Below are 18,675 nucleotides of genomic sequence, written 5' to 3' on the forward strand. Positions count from 1 at the left end.
CTTGGGAATGTCCCTCTTCCCCTTGCCCCCACCTGTGACATGTTTACACTGCTGCCAGTGCACAGTAGCTAATGTCTTCTTTCTTGAGTGTTTTGTGGGCTTTAGTGACTGACACAGGGTCTGCTGCTTGCTGTGCTCACATATGGCAGCTCTTACAGCCAGGGTGAAAGCGTGGCAGGACTCCAGCTAGCCCGTGTTATTGAAGATATTCCCACCACTTCACCTGGTGTCTGAGCTGGCTCCATTTGCACCTCCTCTTCTCACAGTACTTCTCGGCCAAACATCCTTTTCATGTAGCTGGAACTGCTCACATAGGTCTCATTGGAGATGGAAAATTGATATAAATTTTCCTCTGAATGGGGCTTAGCTAATTTGCAGCGTCTCTTGGCATCAGAAAGGTATGATTTAACCAAAACAACCGCAGTTCTGCTTGTTTTCTTGGCAGCAATACTGAGAAACTGGGTAGCGGAGCAACTGCTTGATTGACTTTGCACAACCAGACCTTTATGACCTTTCATCAGTGTCAAAGAGAGGTGGGGGAATACGAGTGTGTTCATCATGTATTTTACAGCGTAATTTGTTTGACTGGAAGTTTTCACAGCACGTTCTTGTTTATGTGTTGCATAGGAGTAGTAAAGCAGAGGAGGAAAACTTTTGGGGTGATGTTTTAAAGCAGAGTCTGACTGACTTTACAGTTTCTGTTTTCCAGGCTCCTGATACTGAGGACTGGCGCCTCAGGGTGTCTAAGTGTCAAAGGAGGCTTCTACACGCTTCTGGAAGTGCCTGCAAGAAGGTTTGCAGCCCAGCTGGGCACCTCGCCCAGGTAGGCTCTTGAAGGATTTCTTATGACTGTAACATGCTTAGCAAGTGCTAAAAATGCTTCTGGGAAGGGAGCTGAACCCACCGGTCTCACAGCAATCAGGTTGCTCTCCGAGACCGAGGTGTCCCTGGGTGGTGGTTGAATCAGCCTCCTGTTGGGAAGGAGGCTTCGGTTTCAAACTTTGTATTTCTGAAAAGTGTATCTGTGGCGGGTGTCTCCAGTCCCTGTCTGCAGTGCTGGGGTATTAAACCCGTGGATCCAACACTGGGTTTCTGCCTATTTAGAGGCAGGTACGGTCCCTACTAAACATGCACAGCACCAAGCACTCAGATTTGGTGGGCGCTTTCTCCACACTCCCCTCTACTGGTCTAAGTTACCAGAGGGTTTTTCAGATTTCACGCAGTTTGAAGTTTTGCAACAAAATCATGGTGAGCTGTATGATTTCAGGCACCTAAACTTTCAGATTTATCTAATAGTGAGAACAAGATTACTTGGCAGCTCCAAGGTTGGAGAAAGCTTGGTGGAAGTTAGGGAAATATGTTATTTTGGCCAGCTTTTGAGAAGTATAACTTTTGGGCACAATGGAACACCATGTAGATGACAGAGAATAAATAGGTAAGGATGCAAAAATTTGTCTTTTTAAAATTTTATGTAAAGGATTTGTAGAAGGAAGCTTTTACTGTTCCTTTGCCCTACTCTGCTTATTTTGTTTGGCGTTTGCTGTTCATCTTCACTTCAAGCTTTATCCTATTGAGCTTGTTTTAATTTCCCTGTGTCTTTTTTTTTTTTTTTTTTTTTTTTTTTTCATTTAAAAAGCAAAGCATGAAGGAATCAAGATAAAACCAAACCTCCTTGTCTCAGGAACTTTTACAGCCACAAATTTTGGAAAACATGACTCCTTAATACTCCTTTAGTGTTTTAAAATAAAGTTAAGTCACCTAACAAGAGAGTCCCATTTGTAGCTTGAAATTAAGTTAGAAAATTAAATGCCAGTTTTTAATCTAGGTTTTTAGCCAGTTTAAACTGCTCCACCAGAGTCAGAGATAGGCTAATTATCAGGAACTGGAAAACTCTGTCTCTGTATAAAACCATATAATGCTGTTAGCTGAATTCTGAAACTAACTTTGTACTTTTTGTTTCATTATCTAAAAAGACATGCATACATATATATGTGTACATATATATGCAGAAAGAGACTATTTAAAGAGAATAAATTAATTTCTTTGTGGCCTTATCATATTCAAACAAAACCTATGTATCCTAGGAGATAAGAAGATTGCCTCCTATGACTGGATTTTTACAAAATAGTCTTGAGATGAATAGCCATTATCTTAAAGAGTAAAAACACTTAGCACAATTGCATGGAAATAAAAAAGAGCATTTCAAAGTCCTCTGCAAGTGTGGGCTGTTTTAGCTTTGGAATTTACCACATTCAGGATATAAGGATGCTCAGAAGCTCTCTGCAGTTTCTGCCACAGAGCTGGTGGCTGGCTCCATGTGTCTGATACTAGATGGTTTACTTAAAATTCCTAGACACCCATTATTACATGATTGTCTTTAAGCTTTCCGGTTTATTTGCTCATTTTTTTTCTAAATAATGATACCTTGGGATCTCTACGTGACCAGATCCAAACCCGCAGGCAAAGTGATGTTCCTTATTCCTGTGAGACTGGCAGGTGATGCTCACAGGTGGGTGTGCAGCGGGGCACCCATCTTGTGGGGTTGGGGTTGGCAGAGTGAAGGTGAGGGACAAGGGGCAGGGAAGAGAGCAGGAACCAGGGTGTGGGTGGTGATTGCTACACGGGGTTTTCAGCAGCAGCCCCCAACTTTAGCCGTGCTCAGCACTGCCTGACACGTGCTAGCGCCTCATCCAAACTGGGATGACTGCAAAAGAGCCGCTAGAACTTCAGGGTGGTGGTGGGAGTGTGAAGCTGGTACGAGCCCCCCTGAGGCTCCCTGGTCTGTAAAGGCGCTGAGGTGCTCGTCCCAAGGACAGAGTACAGGCCCTGCCCTTGGTCCTACTCATCCTCTCTCCTTTTTTCTCTTTATCCTGCTGTGAGCATGGCCCACAAGGCCTCCCCTTCACCCCTGCCTCAGGCTGGGGGTGGGAAGCACTGCTTTGGCTTCCTCCCCAGATATGCTTCTCCCACCTCTGTCTCGCAGGAGGGAAGGCACAGCAAGTGGAGCCTGCTCCTCCTCCTCCTTCCTGGGGTCAATGGGAGATGGCAGCAAATGGAGCCCTTTCTGTAGTGCTGTGCTTGGGCAGCTCATGAAGAACCCAGGCCATGAGCTCTCTGGCTGAGTAGGACAGATGACCATCTAAATACTGCTCAGTGGCAAATAACTTGCCAACTAAGTGGAAGCTGCTTAGGAAATACTCTGTCTTCATAACCAAGGAACTTTTTTTTTTTTTTTTTTTGGTCCAAAGGAATAAAAAATGCATTATTTTTAAAAAGAACCTCTGAAAACCAAAGAAAACAAGGTGTCATGGCTGATACACACTTGCATGGAACAAATGATTTCTTGCCAAGCACTTGTACCCTACAGGTGTCATGGTTTGAGTGTCTGACTATTGGAGTTCCATGCTAGTGCATTCAAAACTTTCTTGCTGATGCAACTCACATCAGGAACAGTGGAGGCAATCAACAGCCACAAGGAAGAAAGAAAAACCTGACTTCTGAAGAAAGGAACAAGGTATAGAAAGAGGCAGGAGATGCTGATATTTCAGGTTCTGCTTGTGTTTGAGCTTTTGAAATTCATAAGGACTCAGATGACACTCTACAAACAGAAGCACGTTTCCCTTCACTTAACTTTTAAATTCTCCAGAGGTAACAAATATTGCAAACAGACAGTTTGTGGTATTAGTTATATTGTACATGGTGAATGCATACTGCACTCCCACGCTTGTGCAGAAAAATTGAACAGTCAAAGCAGAATCTAGTTATACATTCCAGATATATCTACTGCTCGATTCAATATATTCATTACCTGGTATTGTTCCATAGCTGCTTTCATCAACAAACATGAACAGTGCAATATACAATGAAGGTAAATCGGTATTCACGTGGTTATGTAGATTTGATAAGTCCCTAAGCAAACCATCAGTGGAAGTCCTCTGGAGGGGATGAGTTTCCACATTTCTCAGCAGACTGGGTGCAGAGGGGTCACAGCATTGCAAAGACCGCCCCGTTCCCAGGAGGAGCCTGGAACCTGCTCTAGCTGTTACTCTGACTTGTGGGGTCAGGTCCAAACAGTGTGGTTAGAAAGGGAGCCGCTGAACTGTCCCATCCACCAGTCTTGATGGGTAGACATAGGTCTTCTTTTGCTGGGGTGTGACCTGTGACAAACACCTGGAAGCTCTGAGATGGCTTACTGTGGACTTGACAAGAGTATCAACCTGATCCCAGGTTTTGGTGGCACATGCCAAACTCATGTCAAAGTCTTGCAAATCCTGGTTGTATATTTTTTTTGACGACAACATATCGCAACATTGTGTGTTTCAGTTTGAAATGTTGAAGTAGAATGTATGAGGCAATGGAGAGATCAAGGTTCCCTGGTGTTATTGGGTGCTTTGGATATTGAGCAGGATGTGGAAAGGATCAAATGCCTTGTGGATTTTAATAAAGTGGAAAAGGGAATCTAAGCAGATGATCACACGGGACAGAAAAACAAAATAGAAAAAAGGCTGATGCCCCAGAACTGTAAAATAAGTCTGAGTCTGAAGCAGAACCAAGATGTCATGGAGCCTGATCAAGGCAGCTTTCTACTGGAGGATGATATCCTTTCTGAAGAAGTAAGGGTTTCCAGCCCACACACCCCCTGTTAGGTGAGTTTTGCCTGACATGGCTCCCTTAGACTGCTTCAGGATGGGCTCTCCTTTCTTTGTACGAGTATCAGTCTACACCCCATGTGTTGTTGCTTCTTGATGACAGCCGAGTCCTGTCTTGATACCTCTTCAGCCTGGAGGAGGTATTTGTACAGCAGCAGGATCCAGGTTCTCTGAAATCTGTCTGTACTTCAGGAAAAGTTGTATTGACTTTGGGTTTGTTTTCCAGTTTTTCCCTAAAATTAAAGAGTCAAGGCTTCTGGGTATGTTCAGACAGGCACAGACAGATTTTCACAAGCCTTTCAAATAGTCTGATAGCTAGCAAAACAAGCTGCCTTTTTTGAAAACTGACAATAAAGAGTAGGAGCTCATATCATCAACTGTGTGCCACTATTTCTAAAATATATTGTGCAATATGTCTTGGGTGCTGTCTGAATCTGGGTACGTTTCACAGGAGGCATAGAGATGGTGAAAAGGGATGGATGCCTACCAGCTTTCATTCTTCTCATTTTGGATTCACACCTCATCATCACACTTCCAGTCTTTATTTTCTCCTATGTCTTGTCTTTTTACTACACCCTGGAGTGCCATCCCTAGTCTCAGCTCCCGCGACTGTCGTGGTAAAAGCGTTACAGTCCATCCAGCCACGAACTGGGTCTGCTACAGCTTGGATGAAGTCACAGGCGGGACTTGTCAGAGGGGCCTGGGACTTGTCTGAAAAGGGACAGGCTCCTTAAAAATCTGTGTTTTCTGGCAGCTCGCATTTGCTGGGGTGGGGTTGCATTTGGGGGGAAAGAGCATGGAAAGGGAGCCTTCCCTTGCATCGGCTTGGATGAAATCAGGAGCCAGAAAGCAACACTGCTTTCCTCCTGAAGCACAGGAGCACTGACCACTGGCTGAGAGCACCTGGAAAGTGGTGTAACACAGGTGCTGGCTCCCGCCTGACTTGTGCAAGCTTTGAAGACGGCTGTGAGCAGCATCTGCTCTATTAACCCGGTGTTCCTGTTCCCTCAGGGTGGCCAAGAAAGTTGCCTGCAGCCAAGTTCCTTCTCCTCGAGCGGCTGGGTGGGAAAGGTTGCATGACACATTTTTGGGCGCCTGTGTGGAAACCAGGGCTTTGATGTGCGCAAGTGAAGGTGCTGATGGAGTTTCTGATTGAAAGCTATGGTGACATCTTTGGGGAGAATATGGCTGGCCTTTCCATTCCCTCATCGGAGGAGTCACCAGCACCCGTGGGTGGATCCGCAGGTATGTGGAGGGGCTGAGGACTGTCACAGCCTGAGCGGGCAGCTGGTGCGGGGCTGTGGTGGGTTTTGCTTTAGCTGTTGTCTATGTCCAACACGCCACTTTGCTCCATATGCTTTTGCTTCCCAGAGCTGCCTTTGGAAAAGCAACGTGGCCCTGCAGATGAAGCAGACGTGGAGCACCAGGCAAAAGCCTTCCAGGATGCACCACCCTCTCTGCTCATCCTCCAGAAAGCAGCTGGGGCAGGCACGGTGGTGGGATTGGAAGCCACAGCGGTATGGCAGCTCCACAAACACGGGGACAATGTGTCTCGGGTAGGAGGGTAGTTCCTGATGTGTCCAAGTAGCTGCTGTGCCTCTTCCGGGCATTTGATCTCTTGTGGCTTTGTATGCTTCCCCCACCCCTGGAAAGGTATTTTCTCCAATGCGTGAAGGATGTGCTTAATCAAAGGAAATACCCACAAAATAACACAGAAAGACAGATTTTTAAAAGCAAAGCCTCCCACCGCAGAAGGTGGTATTGCATCAGCGGGGTATCTGTCTCGGGAGGGCAGAAGAAACTCTGGCAGAATGAAGTGGCAAGCCTTTTCTTGCCTGGCAAGGGATCACAGGCTCTCTGCTGAATGGCCCCCACCAATGAACAGTGTCACACACCCATGCGAACACTGTGTTCCAAAGTGAGATCCTTGGAAGAAAGGGCTAATGCAAGCCAGCCAAAAGGATCTTCTCTGTAGAGCTAAGGTAGCAATTTGCCAAACAGTTGCTTACTACTTCAGGGCATCCCTCGCCACCTGCTAACAACAACATTTCTGTTTTAGGCGCCTGCTGCTTTGTCTCCAACCACCCCAGAGACCCTGGGATGCACGGAAGAACTAAAGAGCCTTTCAGAGGAAAGAAGGTAAAATGAGACACAGCTTTGGTTAAATAAAGAACTGATTCCAGTTGATCCTGGCTTTACCTATCTAATCACGTTGTAGGATGGAAAGGTTTTTGCAGGCTCTCCCCAGAAAAATTAAAACCAAAGAAAAAAGAAATAGAAAAGAGGCCTGGGCAGAGGAGAGGGAATGCCAACAAGAGAAGAAACGAAGACGGGGACTGAAAAATAGCAGGAAGGTCCAGCAGGCCAAGAAGCCCAGGTATGTAGCAGCCTCTGCTGCCCGTCCTTCCCAACTCTCAGCGCTGCTCTAAGTCAGTCCAACTCGCTGGCGAGGGATGGTGCTGCCCAGGGTTTGGAAAGAACCCCATGTCAGCCCCCCAGGGCCCCCCACTGAGCCCGGCTGCGTGGCACGGGGGCACTGTGTGCCCCTACACATGTACAGGTCTCTAAGAGCATTACCCGTGGGGGTAAAGGTGTCAGAGCCACCCCGGAGCCGGTGCCAGCAACAGGTCTCTCTTCTGGGCTATGAACAATTCCTTGCCAACAGTGTTCCCTAAAGAGAGGGGAACCAAGGCATGCCTCTTCCTGCCTTTGTGGGTTAATCAGTGCTGAATCCCTGTGACACCTGGGCTCCTGCACTTGATGCCCACAATAAAAGGATAATTTCTCTCTTCTGACTGTGTGTGCCGTGCAATATGCTGGACTAGGTAGAATTTGTTTTGTGATAAATCCTAGTGGAGGATTTTGGGATCATCCCTTGTCCCAGAATCCTTTCCAGCGGGCTGAGTTGAGGTGTTTTAGGAGTTGAACCAAAGCACAGAATCACACAGAACAGCTGAGATTGGGAGGGACCTCTGAAGCTTCTCTGGTCTGACCTGTTTTCTCTAGCAGGGTCACCTAGACCAGGTTGCCCAGGATCGTGTGCCCTTGGGTATTGAATATCTCTGACAACGGAGACTTCACAACCTCCCTGGGCAACCTGCGCCAACGCTTGACCGCCCAACAGGAAAAAGTTGTTTTCTCATGTGCAGCTAGAATATCATGTGTGTTCATTTATGCCCGTTGCCTCTAGTGCTCTCGGTCAGCACTCTTGAGAAAGCCTGGCTTAGACCGTCTTCGTTCCCTCCCAGCAGTTCTATATATATCTATATTGATAAGACAGACTCCTTGCCCCCACCCCTCAGGTTTTCTGTTCTCCCTGCTGAAATGTGTGAACTTAAAAGCACCCGGGAAAACTTGGCTTCCTTGAGGCTTATTGTCTTTTGTGTAATGTATGTGCTGGTGGTGTGTCCACCATCTCACACAGTGCCTGTAGTGCTGCTCCCCTCTCTGGAAATGGCTCAGAAAGGGAAATGAAGCTACAGACCAGCTTGTGCACAAAGAGTAAGCTAACTGGCCTAGATCTCTTCGGCTGGAAAGAAAATTGCTGCAGGAAGACATGCCAGTGGTATGAAGAATGATGAATGGCAAGAAGAGGCCATAAAGGGACTGTGTCGCATTTCGACTTCCAGTGAAAGACCCAGCTGTTGTCTAGGTCAGAGTCAACACAGAGAGGTGGTTCTTCATAGACCATGTAGATAAACTATTTGCTGCTAGACACTGTTAGAACTTATATGGTGGTACAAACACAGCTTTTCTTGTTAAAAGTCCTTCTAGAAATAATTCTTCTTAAAGGTAAACCACACCTGGGAACTGTGAGCCCCATTCCTCCACCTGATTTGGGAGAACTTCCCATCTCTCACTGCAGAACAGCCTGGAGCAACAGCTTTTTTCTCCTCCAAGCTTGGCAGCTCATACAACTGAAAATAGAAAATGGGCTCATATTAAAATGTGAACATTTTAATTTATGCATCTGATTGATATTATGCTGTAATTAAATTACATTCCCATGGTGCATATAACATCAGGGTTGTAGTAATACAAATAATTAGTAATTAACTCTAATCAGATCAGTTAGCAAATGGCAGATTCCAGATGAATAATCTGGCCAACAGTGTGTGTGGTAAGGAAAGCCAAGGAAGAATGGAAAAAAGCTAATTTGTTCTGACGGATAAGGGAAGAAGTGAAAATAACAGGAAATTGATTTTCAAGAGAACTCCCTTGCCAAAGAAAACAAGAATGCTACCTTAAAAGATCCTCTAGGCAGTAGTCATCACCCTCCAGCTCAGTTCTGGGAAGATACTCTGCTTTGACCTGTCACACCCTGTCCCGAGTCCCTCCCAAATGCTCCTGCCACTTACTATGCTCTGGTGCCGAAGTAAATGAAGGGCCAGTACAACAGCATGCACAGAGCACCTTCAGCCAAACGGACCTTCCTAAGCTGCCTCCCAGACGACAGTTGCTTGATGATGACAAGTGAGAATGGCACTTCAGTGTGCCAGCAGCACCTTGGCATGGGAATTTGGGAATGGGTTCCTAACCCGTTGCTCCCACTAATCTCCAGGTAACTGCAGTGGTGCAGAGGCAACTTTGAGCTGCAGAAATGGCCTGAATAGGAAGGCCCAGGCATATGTGGTGGGAAGAGCAGTCTGAAAACAAACCTGGCATGGGGCTCAGGAAGGACTACGGCACAGGTCGTAGGAGATGAGAGTACCTTGATGGCGCTGCAGACACACAAAGTCCAACTCGAGCACACTGGAGTATATCTCCCAAGGCTTCCTCTTGAGCCAGCAGAAAATCACAGCCCTCCAACACGTAATTCAGAGCATTAATCTCTTGTTCTGAATTGCCCTCCAGAGGCACTGATTTCTCTCTATTAACTACTGCAGGAGTCAGCAGAGACTAGCCCCCCTGGGCTGAAGCTGCTGGTCAGGTATCCCTTTCCCTGAATGAGCCCAACAGGAGTTCGTTGTTCTGCTGCGGTACCAGCCCCAGAGATGCAGACATCATCTCCATCTCAGCTCTAAGGACGCTAAACTAGCTCCTGAACAACACAAGAGCTTAGTTTGGAGTGTTTGGAGTTCAGGGTCTGGCAAGACCCCAAATGCAGGAAAAAGGCTACTGCCCGTTGACCTTGCAGAGCCAGATCAGCTGAGGGCATCGTGTCTAATCTTCAGAAGAAGGTTGATGTCAGGACTTGGGGGGGAGCCAGGGGCTTGAGCAGCGTGGGCTGCACAGAGGGAATGCGTGTCGCGGTGCCTGCAGCTTCTCTTCTGAGAGCAGCAGTGTGGAGCTGCCCCGCTGTGCCCCTGGTGCCATGAGGCCCCAGCTCTGCCCCATCGACCGGCACTGAGGTCTTGTTTCTCTGAGCTTGTGTTTTCACTCCAGATGCGTGGGGAGCAGCCTCTGCGAGGGAATGAGAAGAGTAGATGAGAGGGACAGAACCACAGGACTCAGCGTGGAACCTTTTCCCCGCACAGATCACACTCACGCCCTTGCTGGCAGGGCTAGGTCCTCCCCTTCCGACCTGGGGAGTCTTTAGGACGGGGGAAATTTGGGGAAGGTGTATGATAGTAGGAAAAGAGGCTCTGCCGTGGGAGAGTCTTTCCCAGGCAGAAGTAAATACACTGGAGACGGAGGTAGCAGAGGCCTGCTGCTGGCCTGGGGAGCCTTCTCAGTGCTCCCCTCACATTGCTGCTGGATGGGGTCAACTGAGGTTACCCCGGGGTGTGTTTTGGGTTGAAGGGAGCCTGATTCCCCGTTCACCTCTCCCCACCGGCCGAGAAGCTCGCCCCTTTTGCTCTTTTGTTCCCCCCCGAGTCCCCGCCCGTCCCTCCGCCGGGTGCAGGCCGCGCCTGGGCAGCGAGGCCTGGCCCGTCGTCGCTCCCCCAGCAGGGCCGTGAGGAGGCCATCCCGCCCTCGGCCCCCCGGGGCCGCAGGGACGGGGGGAGCCGCCGGGCCTGCCTGTGCCGCTGGCCACAGCAGAAGCCCAGCTCCACCGCGTCAGTCTGCTGGAGCGTCTCACCCTTCGGCCCCGGGAACGCGCTCTCAAGCGCAGGAAGGGGCGTACGTGCTTCCAAGGAGAGACCGCTCAGTTCAGAGGGCCTAGGACAGCTGTTCTGCGCGGGGCCAGGTAGGATTTCTCCGCAGGCCGAGGAAGGGTAAGTGTCTGGCAAGGGGGCTTCCTATGTGGTGGGTAGTATTGTGATCTGCACATCTGCTTCTGGCTCAAAACAGAGCAAAATATTGCATTTTGGCAGCTCCCTCAAAGGGGAAAAAAAAAAAAAAAAAAAAGAGTAAACAAACAAAATATATTTTACAATTTGTTTGGATTTGTCAAACAAAGTTTCAATTAAAAGAAAATTCAAGACATGCTCTTGCCAGCTGGACTGCAAATATTTTACAGACAAATAATTTCAAAAGAAAATACTCTGTGTTACATCTCAGAAAGGTCAGTGTGAAATATTCTGGCATTGTGAAATAGTTCCGCTTTTTATTTTCTCAATTATAAAATGTCCTTGAAAACAACATCTTCCTACAGCCAAGCTTTCCTTTTGATTAAATGGCATTTTCTGATGGAAAATGTCCTAAGCAAACATAAAATGATTAGAAAGTGTGACTGGCTCTAATTGCTGCTGTGTGCCAAGTGTATGCCAACAGCTCCCTTTCTTGGAGGGCAACAAGAAAACGGAGGTTGCCTGGGCTTTTTTTTGTTTGATGATTCAACAACTCATTGGCTGCTCGAAAGTTACTGGTAAGAGTTCACAGGCAAGCGACCAGAAACGGTCAAATGAACTAATTAATCAAATGAAATAACAAAGGAAGGTGAGGACAGGTCATAACCAGTAGACTTATTTCAGTTCCTTTCCAGAATCCTACAAAAATATGAAGAAATGGGAGAAACAGATATATTTGTGTATAGCATTTAGGGTGGGAGCAACACTCTACAGGCCTGTATAACATGATGGAGAGTGGTTTATCACGGTGTTTGCTGACCCCCCAGAATGGGAAGGAGCCTTGCACATATGTGTATATGTGCTCCACTCTACTTGAACATGTAGAAGCTTATGGAGCAATTTACTGAACCAAGGACTGCCTGCATTTTCATGTCTGCCTCCTTTCTTGGTTAGAGAGGGTCTCCACAGCTTTGATGTGGGGAGGGAAGCTGGAATAACAGGGATGTACAGTCTGCTACCAGATTCGATGCCAATCATTGTTCTCAATGCTCAGGTCGCTTCCAGGTACGACTTCTGCATCTTCTACTTAGCCAACTGTTTCCAGAAGTTCCATTGTTAGGTGTCATTATAAAAGTGTTTTTCCTTTTGCATGCAAACAAGTCCTCAGCCTTCGTGGCATGTTTTGGGTTACTTATTTCATGGTTCAGTTTTGTGAGTTGCTGTTGGCTACCAACATTTTCTCCTTGCATACCTGTAGTACGGGAATTTCTCGGGGCTACTGGGGCCCACCATCCCTGGCACCACTCCTCAGGGGCACGGAGAACTGGGACTCAGGATTCCCAGACTTCTGACTGAAATTCAACAGGACAACCCCTTCTGGCTTTCCAGTGTTTCCCAGAAGAGTCGAAATCAACAGTAGTGACAGAAAATTCCTGGGATCATCCTTCCCACAGGGATGCTGGTAGACTTTTGCCTTAACCGCATATGCCAGAAGATCCTGAGGAAAGAAAATGGTGCAGTAGTTCATACTCACTTTTTCTTCCAGGATGGACCACCAAGCACTGGAATAAAAGTTTTGCTCCCATCCATAATCTAAACAGGGGTTGTAACTGTCACCCAGGGGATGGAGTGGGGCACACAGCAGCTGGTGGGGTCCAAGATGCATGCCATGGTGTTTGGCTATGGGTGATGCTGGTGACAGGACACTAGGATGCTTCTCATCACACCCAGATTGTCAAGTTAGCTTCTGTAGCTGATGATATTCACTGTTCCTCAAAAGGGCTTGGGAGCAGGGGGGAAATACCCTTTTTACTGTGCTATGGATCAAAGAATTTGCATCTTCTGTGAGATCAACAGACCGTTGCACAGCTGGAGAACAGCCTGCAATCTGCAACCAACCCAAATTAGGACGCAGCTAAAGAAAGGGGGAGCGATGTGCAGAGCCAGACCTTCACTGTGGGAGACGAGGAGAATTTTCTACCAAACCCAAGGGGCTGTACAGACCTTGCTGCAACACAGAAAGGTGTTGGATGGAGGCCAAGAGGAAGAGGAAGGTCCTGACCTACCTAGACATTGAGAACGGCGGTGATTTTTCTACAGACCATTTTATTTTAAGCTTTCATGTGAGATTTTCTTGTTCGACTAGTCTACCTCTGCTACTCACAGCTGGGGACACCCCCACAGCCACTTGTTGTGGCCCAAGGAGGTGGTTGAGCACAATGCTGTGTGACCATATCCATGCTTTAGAGACCTCCAAGAGAGAACCTCTTCGAGTGCTGATTGCTTGCTACCTGTCCAGAAGTATTTTTGCATGCATGCTACTGCCTTTATGTCCACGTAGCAGTTGTACACATGTTCTTTCTGGTCTCCAAGGCGGCTCACTTCTTTGATGAGGCTGTTATTCTGTTAAGTTACTCATAACCAACGCACTTTAGCAATAATACAAGCTGTTGCTTCCTGAATCTGTTTTTGAAAGAAAAGCTATATTACTCAGCCTGCATATTGGCTCATTTGAGCATTTATTTATTTATTTACTGTGATCAGTCTTGCCTCTTGGGTATGTCTCAAAGGAGTAGAAAATAATGAATATACCAGGACTATAGTAGGTGTTCTTAAAATATATTGGACAAACCAATTCCAGGACAGAATGAAGAAATGTGCCCTCAGTTCTAAATGTGAGTCAATCACAACCCCTGGGTGCTTGAATTGTCCTTCAGCTTGGGGGAAATTCAAAGAGAGTTGTAATTACTTCTGGAAGAGCACCTGCAAAAACGGTGGTCAGCTCACATGTTTTTTTGTCTTTTTGCTTTGATGTGCCCAGGGAAAATGCAGTTTCTGTGGGCCATGCAGCAAGTTTGTGGAAGATAAGAGGTTGGGAGAGGCAGGCAGTACTCCAGAGGGCAGAGCTGACTTTCAAAGGGACCTGGGCAGGCTGGAGAAATGGTTTGATGTGAACACGTGAAGGTCAGTGAAAACAAAGGTGAAGTCCCACCTCTGGGAGATAATGACCCAGTATTGTGAAGTGTGTGAGGGACTTAACCAGGCGTCAGCTGGTGCCCCTGAAACACAGCAGGCCAACTGGCTGTATCAGCAGTGATTGCAGCCAGCAGAGTGAGGGGAGTGATTAGAGTGATAATAGTGACTATAGTCCCTTCTGCTGGGGACTGGTGAGATCCTGCCCAGCCTGGGGCTCCCCAGTAGCAGAGCCAGTGGAGTGAGTCCAGCGGAGGGTTGCAGGCTGAGGCACAGGGCATTGAGCAGGAGGCCAGAGCGGAGGCCAGAAGTCGCTGCAAGCCTGAGTTAGTCTGTGGTCCTATATGCAGACCACCATCTCTAATTCCTAAAGATTTCAGATGACAGGATGACTCCAGAGGGTTGGTAGACCGCTCAGATGAGCTGCCAGTCCCTGAAGGGCAGTACCAACTCTATTCAGGTTTATCTAAATGCATGGAGGAAATCCATGGCCAAGCTCCATCAAGACCTGCCTTCCTAGGGACTGGGTCCCTTCTGCTGCAAAAGAGTGGGCAGCATGCTGCTGAGGACGTGTCAGTACCGCTTCCATGCATGACCATCAGCTTGCCCCCAGCCAATGCTAGCAAAAGATGCATTGGGCAAAAGTAGCAGGGAGAAAAAAGCAGCAAGCAGCTGACCCCAAAGCATATAGCAAGAAGCAGCAAAGCCTAGCTCTCACGATCTGTTGTCCATTTTGTAGATGATTGTTGATCAATATGGTTGGGCTTTTTTCTGTTGAAATCCACTGCAGCATTCTCCTTGATGGAGCACAAGTCAATTGAGTTCCCTGTGTCTTTCTTTTCAGTATTTCACATATACATGTACATATGTATGTATGTACCTGTATGTGTATGAATGTATGCACGTGTGTGTACATATCCACTGACAGAAATGGCATCAGTCTGAAAGAGGGGGACAAATTGCATCTATAAGGTATGCAAATACCTGACCTTGTGTTGGGAAGGAAAGGCCACTGTAATGCACCTGGTGCATCACTTCAGATGCTTTACTCCTGCACAGTGCACAAGCACAGTCTGTTACTTGTCAGGAAAGTCTGTAGAGGGAGGGTTTTGACCACAGCAAAATAGCCCACCGTAGAGTTACTGACTGAGAGAAGGTGGCCTTCTCCCCAGGCACACGGCACTGTGGTTGTGTGCAATCATAGATTGGATGTAGTAAATTACTCCTACCGCCCACCTCATAAAATCTGCCTCCCAGAGCCCTTTCCCAGCCCTCTACTTCCTTCCACAGGCAGCTATTCCCTAAAATGGCTAGAACAGCCTGTCATAAGTACACCTGGACATGCCCGAAGGAGGCAATGTGATGGCATGGAGGAGTAGCACCTACCTTCTGACCATTGCATGCAGCAGGGTCACCAGAGTTGCCTCAAAATCAATAAATATGAGACACATGTTGTCCTTACCATCCCACCATAAACTGCAACAGCGTTGGCAGCTCCTGCTTTCATTCCCTGGGCACAGCTGTGATCCTGGTGTCTGCCACGCTGAGTCCTGTCCGTGATGTCTGAAGCAAAACCCAATGTTCTTTGTTGCACAAAAGAAGTGGGATCGTGGGCTGCGGTGACCAGACTGCCTGAGAAAACACACCGTGTTGGTAATGCAGCTGCTGGGAGCAAAGCCACGCAGCTGGCACAGAGCATCCTTTGTGCTGGTCTGATAATCAGAGTTGGTATAGAATGCTGAAAAGGGATGAATTGGTTTAGTTGAGAAAACTGTTTTTGTTGTCTGTCTCTGCCTCTTGTCTTGAACTTGAAGTTGTCTGAGCCCAGGGCTAACTACCTGGACCGCATCTTGCCCTGGAGAAACCAGGCACATAACAAGGTCTCCTAGGTGCAGCCCTTCTGCAAATATTCACCCTGTGGTCTTGTGTAACGAACTCTGAGACTAACGAACCTTGTTCTGCTGCAGACTGTGTGTATCGTGGCCTGTTGTGCACTCTGACAGCAGCTCCACCACTGGTTGGTGCTTTTATCAGCCCAGGTGTGTGTTCTCTGATGTCTAATACACAGTGCACGCTCTCGTTGTGCCCTTTCTCTGGAGGCAGTGATTGGGTACACCTTGTCCGTTGCACTGCTCTTTACTGTGAAGTTTATGGGCACTTAATTGTACTGAAGACGTCCACGCCCTCTGTCAAGTTCTGTTGAAAATTAGAGTCCCTCAGGTTCGAGATGCCCTCTGGCCAGCCATCATCGTATGAACTCATGCAGGAAGAAATTAAGGGGTGATTATCAAGGAGCCACTGGTTGTTGGCTGCCTGTGACTTGCCTCTGCAGCTCCCCCGGAGGCATTTCCCACGCTGGGAAGGGTGCACGGCAGCCAGCCCAGAGGAGGGGGCTGCTGCTGTCAGGGGCAGGCAGGCTGGTGTCTCCCCCATCTGTGCCAGCCTTGGCGTAGTGATGCTCCCAGGTGGCCTCGCTATGCTGCCTTCTTGCCTCAGCAGGGAACTCTTGCAGGCTAGCCGTATGGTGGCTGTTGTGTGGAAGATGGGAGAAATTAATTTCAGACAGAGCAATAAAAGATGCTCAAGGCTAGGAAGATTCCTAAATGAAGGCACTGAGAATCAATGGCAGTATCAGGGGGTTATGAAATCCTGTCAGATGGCAGATGTAATGTGTAATTAGTCTCTGACCCAGCACATCATTTGCTGAGAGTCTCTGTTCCCTTGAGCACTGAGACTTTCACAAAGAGGCTTTTTTTGCCTCCCTCTCAGTGAGTCTCCAGCACTCCCCATGCATCTTTTGAGGTTAATCCACAACGACATCCTACATTACATGATTAAGTTGGAGCCTTCCAACCCTGGACTTTACAGCTCGATATATTTCCTTGTAGTAAATCTTAGCTATCACTACAGCTTGTCATCTGGTAAAGGTATCAGTGCCACTTCTTTGATACCTCCTGATTGATCCAATATGGGATGAAGGTCTTGCTTCAGAAAGGGAGGGAAGCAATGAGGCAGCTGTATTCTTTGGGAGACTGGCTTCTCTCTTCTCTCTCTGGGATGGCAGAGCTCTTTTGTAAACTAAACAGAATCTCCCTGTGTCCAAACACAGGACAGTAGTGCACTCTGCTACCCCAAAAGTGATGTTTATTAAAAATAAAGTTGCCTTTAAGCCTGGAAAGAGCATAAAAGGAGCAATGGCTTCTGGATAACAGGCAAGTTTAAGGGACAAGCTCAAGCTGAACTGAACGACTGGTACATTAACTCAGTTTCAGAAAGCTGGTTTGAAAAAGGAAAGCACCCAGAGTAATTTTCTTGGTGTCCCTCTGTAGAAAAGTAAGCTTTCAAGGGCCTATCTTTACCTGCCAGTACTTCCTCCTGACTTCTTTCAATCCATCGCTCACAGCAGATGTAGGATCTCTGTCTCTCCTCCCTGGTCACACAACCCTTCATTTCCCAAAGGAGGGGTTACAAACAGAGAATAAGCATCAGCAACAAGCAGCCAAAAATGAATAATGATCATCTGCGCAGTGCTTTCTTAGTTCAACATTTGCTGACAACATTTCATAGCCAGTCTTGAACGGTAAGGTTCTAAGCAGCAGGAGTAATTGCTATAGCAATTTATGAAGAGATTCCTCTATCTGACCGTGATTTCCCAACTCATCCAGGTTTGTACACTATGTCATCACTCAGAAATACCAATGTCATCTGGGTAAGGCAGATGTATATACTGGTCTTTGTGCCAAATTTGCCTGGGCTCACCATAGGAAGTTCATGCCAGATTTATTCTGGCTGGGGAAAGACAGGCGGGACCAGCCTATATGTGGAAAGATATCACAACGGCTTATTTTTTGATACATGTGAACCAGTGGAGTGCTTGCCAGCCCATGCCCTGTAGTGGTTTGGAGCTGGTACTCGGAAAGGAAAAGCTGGTGGTGTGGTGTCGGTTGCAGTGTGGGTCACACAGGCTGCCCTCTGTGAATAAAAGGACATGAATCTCAGGTGGCTGCCGAGTTTCAGAGCTGCGATTCTGCCTTAAGCAACAGGGATGCCTGGTTTCATTTGCAAATAGACTCTCCTTCCTTCTGCTGCTGAAAAAGGTTAGAAATCCATTTTCCCATGTGTCTTTAAAAAGCAGTTTCCTGGCATTGCCAGCCTAAGGTTTCCATCAACATCAAAGAAGATCATAGGCAGCCCAAGGCATCACTTTTACCTTTGGTTCTTGCTGTTCCTCTTGCTCTCAGATATCTTATGAGAGCCCAAACCATGGTTCTCTCAGCTCTTTTTAGCTGGGCCCATAGGATGGCAGAACTTTGCACATCTCCCAAGCTGATGTGGAAAGATGTACCGATATGCCGTAGAGAAATTTATTTCCACAGCTGGCATCTTCCAGGAGTATCACTGCCAATGGTGAGATACACAGCACACCCAAAATCGGGGCGAGCCTCTCTTTCTTCAGGGAGGCTGTGTATGTATGCAAGGCCAAAAGTTTTTGCTGTTCCTTGTGTGTCTGTGAAAGTGCACTGACTGCTTGTGAAACCATACGTCTTGGCAAGGTTACCCCATTCACCCGCTCTGCTCCTCCAGCTCTGTGAGGGTCAAGCCCCTCTCTCTGCCAGGGTGGCACACTGGTGTACTGGCCTGGGACTCACCACAAACCTACAGTGACGTTTGTTTCAGATGCACAGGTAAAGCAAAGATAGAGCCTAAATTCTGCCTCTGCAAAAGGCTGCTTCGGTGTCTCGGAGGGGTGGTAGTTTACAGCCGTCCCCTCAGTCTGGTGTGGTGAGGTGGAGTGGACAGTGTTTTGAGAACCGTTCAGAAAGGCAGCTGAAATGCTGCATCAGCTCCTCACAGCCCATTTCAGACTGAGAAGATTACAG

The sequence above is a fragment of the Tyto alba genome, unplaced genomic scaffold, assembly GCF_018691265.1.
Source record: "Tyto alba isolate M040663 unplaced genomic scaffold, T.alba_DEE_v4.0 Super-Scaffold_16, whole genome shotgun sequence".
NCBI lineage: Eukaryota > Metazoa > Chordata > Aves > Strigiformes > Tytonidae > Tyto > Tyto alba.